The sequence below is a fragment of the Sinocyclocheilus grahami genome, unplaced genomic scaffold, assembly GCF_001515645.1.
Source record: "Sinocyclocheilus grahami isolate Dianchi unplaced genomic scaffold, SAMN03320097.WGS_v1.1 scaffold2581.1, whole genome shotgun sequence".
NCBI classification, from domain to species: domain Eukaryota; kingdom Metazoa; phylum Chordata; class Actinopteri; order Cypriniformes; family Cyprinidae; genus Sinocyclocheilus; species Sinocyclocheilus grahami.
Window position 1 is genome coordinate 12,250 of NW_015507760.1, and position 5,717 is coordinate 17,966.

A 5,717-nucleotide genomic window follows, 5' to 3' on the forward strand; every position below is an offset into this window, starting at 1 on the left:
CATGGAGGTGTGTCAACCTTCTGCTGCCATAAATAATTAAAATGACATTCCGAGGAGCGGAATGGGTGGGTCGCTCCCCATCAGCTGGATTTTAATGATAACTAGGAGGTCTCGGCCCACTTGAACACCTCCTGCCGTAATTCAAACACTATCTAAAGGTAAAAACCTCGACCTGCAGACAGAATAACCTGAAGAAGCTTTCTCCTACTGTTACACTATCAGCTCTGAATGCCATGTAGGATCCCTTTAGTGTCATTAAGTCAGCAGTTAAACTGCTGCTTTTACTGTATAGCCTTCAGTGAATTCTGTGTTGCAACTGTGGTTTTGTGGGACCATTTCAACTTCTTGAGTAATAAATGAGAATGATCATTTTAAACAATACATTTGTGCTATGGATTGGAGGGGCACTTCTGGCTCTGTGTACCTTGTTGTAAATACACACATTAAAGTAATATTTTCACACTTTGTTTATAAATTGACAAAATTCAGCAGGAAATGGCACACAATCAAACATTCAATATTAATTTACCTGAATGTTCTTCACATAACTCATATTTAATCTCAAGCATGCTTTTTACTGACACAGTTGAGGAACAGTAGTAAATTATGTGCAAAAGTATATAAACATTTCGGTAATAGCATCCCTTGGATGAACCCTATTATGACAGAAATCATTTTGAAAGGTTTTAAAGTCTAATGATGGTGTAACTGAGCCAGTGTCTCCTCTGAGCTGGCCCTCAGTAGAATGTAAATAGCAAGCAAATTAACAATGAAAAATTCCCAAGGCAGATGGAAATGCCAGCATTTGATCATCAGATGCCAGTTTGATGAATAGTCCTCCGACAATACCTCACCATCAATGTATCGTACATTCTTGATTAGGAGCCGCCAATCTCCCCATGTGGTCTTTCTAGTGCTGCATGGCCATTATCCAAAACAAAACAAGACAATGAATATAGCATTACACAAATATTTGAGTGATTCTGGAATTGGACCAAGTCTCGGTCAAACCTCTCATATAAACGACTCTCATATTCTTTTGTTAATTAGAAAGTATAATTCATCAGTCTTTTGGTCTGGCAGTTAGAGGATAGAGGTTGTTAGTGGCAGACTTTTAAAGCATGTGTACTATCGGCTTTCCTTTTTGATTACAGACCTAAAATAAAGAAAAGAAAAGAATAGAAAGAAAGAAAAGGGAGCAAATACTATTGTCAATGCAAATTATTATCTAAATAATAACTGAAAGACCTTAACACAGCGTGAGCAAATATCCAGATGTAATTATAGCAATACTTCAATGGAACAATACATACATATTTACTTTTGCTATGGTATTCCCTTGTTTATCCATAGCCATGTTTCAATATACATTTATTGTCTGAAAATTCTTCAGCTGTAATTGTAGTGTGTTGTGCTATTTTAAGCGCACGACAAAGGAGTATTATCCAAAAATAGTCTTTTAATTATAAATCCACAAGGAATACACAGAGAATCGCATGAGCAAATGTAGCACACACAATGGTAAAGCAAAAATAACGGGCCATGACTGAACAGAACGGGGATTATAAATAAAGAGACTAATGAATGAGTGACAGCTAAAAATCATAAGTAACCATATAAACAAATCAGGACTAACAGGAAAATAGGGCTACAGAACTAAATAGGGCAGGTGAACAGGAAGAAAGAGAAACACCAAAGTCGGTCAGTGTAATCTAAAGGCCTTTGCGATGTTAACACAAATCCCTGCACTCCTCTCACTGCCTCACTGTCCGGTCTACCGGTCACCAGCTTGAACTTAGCCTTGACTCCTACCTGTGTCTGACCTGTTTGTTTACTTTCCCCTAGAAGCTCCATTGATCCCGTTCTCATCATCCCTGGATACCTGCAAAGGATACAAACTCAATACCCAGAGCTAAGAACCCTAGAACTCTGCCGCCACCCGCCTTCCACCTCATCGGCCATGGGACTGTGCCATCGACCTGCTGCCTGGGATGAAACTCCCCAAGGGTAGAGTATACCCTCTGTCCATCCCGGAGTGCAAGGCCATGGAGGATTACATCCAGGAGGCTCTCAAACAGGGATTCATCCAACCATCCACCTCACCAGCTGCCTCAAGCTTCTTCTTCATGGGCATTTGAGGCCGTGTATCTATTATCGCACTCTGAACTCCCAGACGGTAATTATAATAATAATAATTCATTACATTTGCATAGCGCTTTTCTAGGCACTCAAAGCGCTTTACATTGTCAGGGGGTATCTCCTCATCCACCACCAGTGTGCAGTGTGACGGCAGCCATATTGCGCCAGAATGCCCACCACACACCAGCTTATTGGTGGAGAGGAGACAGAGTGATGAAGCCAATTAGCAGATATGGGGATTGTTAGGAGTCCATGATGATCAGAGGCCAATAGGCAAATTTGGCCAGGATGCCGAGGTCACACCTCTACTCTTTTCGAAAGACATTCTGGGATTTTTAATGACCACAGAGAGTCAGGACCTCGGTTTAACATCTCATCCGAAGGACGGTGCTTGTTGACAGTATAGTGTCCCCATCACTATACTGGGGCGTTAGGACCCACACAGACCACAGGGTGAGCACCTCCTGCTGGCCTCACTAACAGCTCTTCCAGCAGCAACCTAGTTTTCCTAGGAGGTCTCCCATCCAGGTACTGACCAGGCTCAGTGGACAACCAGTCTTGGGCTAAAGGGTATGATATGGCTGCCGGTAAAGCTGCCATATCCACTTCCCCTGGTCCCAGCCTCCCTCGAGGAACTCCGTGGAGCCCGCATCTTCAAGTTAGACCTGCGGAGAGCGTACAGCCTTGTTCATATCCGGGAAGGCGACGAGTGGAAGACGCCATTCATAACTCCCGCAGGCCACTATGAATATCGGGTCATGCCGTATGGCCTAGCTAACTCACCATCAGTCTTCCAAGGCTTCATGAACGAGGTGTTCCGGGAGTTCCTTCATCGCTTCGTGATAGTCTATATCGATGATATCCTCATATATTCACAGAACCTGGCAGAACATCGCCACCACGTGAAGCAGGTCCTCCAGAGTCTCCGACATCACCTTTACCTTAACCCTTTGGGGTCGACAAACGCGGATACGCGTTTTGTGGCATCTTCTCCTGATAACACCGAAAATAACTTAAATTACACTTTCAGTTTTTATCTTACAGATAAGAGCAATACATCAATCAAATCTGTAAATGGTCTACTTTTATTTGTATAGATACATAACACTTTGTGCATTTATAAAATAAAGAAAACAAACAGGGTGGGCTGTCTGCTGCCTTGGTCTGCATGATCTTCATTTAGAAACGCGTCATTAAAATTAACTGTAACTCAGCAAATACTCAACAAAGAGACATGAGAGATATATCTATAGAAAGCTTGACATGTCTTATGGGGATTGTTAGGAGTCCATGATGATCAGAGGCCAATAGGCAAATTTGGCCAGGATGCCGAGGTCACACCTCTACTCTTTTCGAAAGACATTCTGGGATTTTTAATGACCACAGAGAGTCAGGACCTCGGTTTAACATCTCATCCGAAGGACGGTGCTTGTTGACAGTATAGTGTCCCCATCACTATACTGGGGCGTTAGGACCCACACAGACCACAGGGTGAGCACCTCCTGCTGGCCTCACTAACAGCTCTTCCAGCAGCAACCTAGTTTTCCTAGGAGGTCTCCCATCCAGGTACTGACCAGGCTCAGTGGACAACCAGTCTTGGGCTAAAGGGTATGATATGGCTGCCGGTAAAGCTGCCATATCCACTTCCCCTGGTCCCAGCCTCCCTCGAGGAACTCCGTGGAGCCCGCATCTTCAAGTTAGACCTGCGGAGAGCGTACAGCCTTGTTCATATCCGGGAAGGCGACGAGTGGAAGACGCCATTCATAACTCCCGCAGGCCACTATGAATATCGGGTCATGCCGTATGGCCTAGCTAACTCACCATCAGTCTTCCAAGGCTTCATGAACGAGGTGTTCCGGGAGTTCCTTCATCGCTTCGTGATAGTCTATATCGATGATATCCTCATATATTCACAGAACCTGGCAGAACATCGCCACCACGTGAAGCAGGTCCTCCAGAGTCTCCGACATCACCTTTACCTTAACCCTTTGGGGTCGACAAACGCGGATACACGTTTTGTGGCATCTTCTCCTGATAACACCGAAAATAACTTAAATTACACTTTCAGTTTTTATCTTACAGATAAGAGCAATACATCAATCAAATCTGTAAATGGTCTACTTTTATTTGTATAGATACATAACACTTTGTGCATTTATAAAATAAAGAAAACAAACAGGGTGGGCTGTCTGCTGCCTTGGTCTGCATGATCTTCATTTAGAAACGCGTCATTAAAATTAACTGTAACTCAGCAAATACTCAACAAAGAGACATGAGAGATATATCTATAGAAAGCTTGACATGTCTACTTTTAAAATAAGCAAGTCTTATTGAAAGCAAATATTCGGTGATAAAGTAATCCATATGAAACCAACGCGATGTCCAGTCTTTGACGTCTCCCTTCATTATATTTAATGCGTCCACGTGCAGAGCGCGCTATAGATATTATAATCGTCCATGTGAAGCTCGTGGCGTGTAAACGCCCACATCACAGCAAACAAAGCAGCAAGACCTCAAGTTTTTTAATTTTACTGTTCGCGTCACGCTGAGAGGAATAAGACAGAATTCACCTCAAGAAGCTTTGGATTACCTCAGGAAAAAACAATGCAGCGGCTTGATCCAGCAGTGATCATAAACATGAATAATTATTTTTTATTAACCTACTTGTATTAGTTTTCACATAACTTGTACACATTTTACTAGTTAGACTTTTTGCAAACTATAATTCCTGACTAAATGTATAATCAAGTGAAATATTATGAAGTTTCATTCACAGCATCTAAATGTCTCACGATGTCGGGATGTTTTTTAATGTTCTATATCATAGACAGAAATACGATATAAAAGTAATATGAGTTATAATGTTTCTAGCCTAATGTCAGTAAGAATGATTAGTCAAAACTTTACTGTGATAGGATATTCTCTGTTCACGAATATAGCCATATATGTTTATAACTATAGTTTTTGGATTGTATAGGCCTACATACAAAGCATGCTTGTGTTTATGAATGTAACTAAGCTTCTGTTCATGAATATCTGCTCTGGTGTAAATATTTTGAATGTGTTATACCCGTGACTTATGGAGTAATGGCGCTGAAATGTTTGAAACTTTCAATTTTCGTTTGGGACTGTGGCTGCATCACCGGCATCTTGCACAAGAAAGGCACACGCATGCCGTTCAGTTTTGAGTTCGTTGGAAAACCATACTGAGTAAGTGCACAGTATAATAATTGTATTATTCCTAGAATATGTGGTAATATTATGTGTGGTTGATAGTGTTAAAATGTTAGAATAGGCATTGTTTTCTCATGAAGTATGCATACTATACTAAGGTACTGTAGGGAATACACCACTCTTGCCTTCACCTGCATCTCTCAAAGGAAGGGGGGGGGAACACTCATTCAGTTTTCAACTCCGTTCAGAATCTTAGAGTAAGTGTGCATTCACTATTTTACAGATGTTACTTTCATTTGATGCATTTACTGCATGGTAAAATATGTTTGCTATGTGGTAATTGTGTTCTTTGTTTCAATAAATTAGTACTAGTATCAGTGAACATCACAATAATGTTAATAATG

General features: G+C 41.5%; 1 long non-coding RNA gene across 1 annotated transcript in view; it reads right to left on the bottom strand.

The window, feature by feature from the left end:
- Nucleotides 1-1,376: 1,376 nt before the first annotated feature.
- The window catches only part of LOC107575348 (uncharacterized), a 28,517-nt gene continuing 24,176 nt past the window's right edge, over nt 1,377-5,717 (bottom strand). Inside the window, exon 4 of the long non-coding RNA XR_001607854.1 lies at nt 1,377-1,387. This is a non-coding gene — a long non-coding RNA (uncharacterized lncRNA). The remainder of the gene's footprint in view (nt 1,388-5,717) is intronic.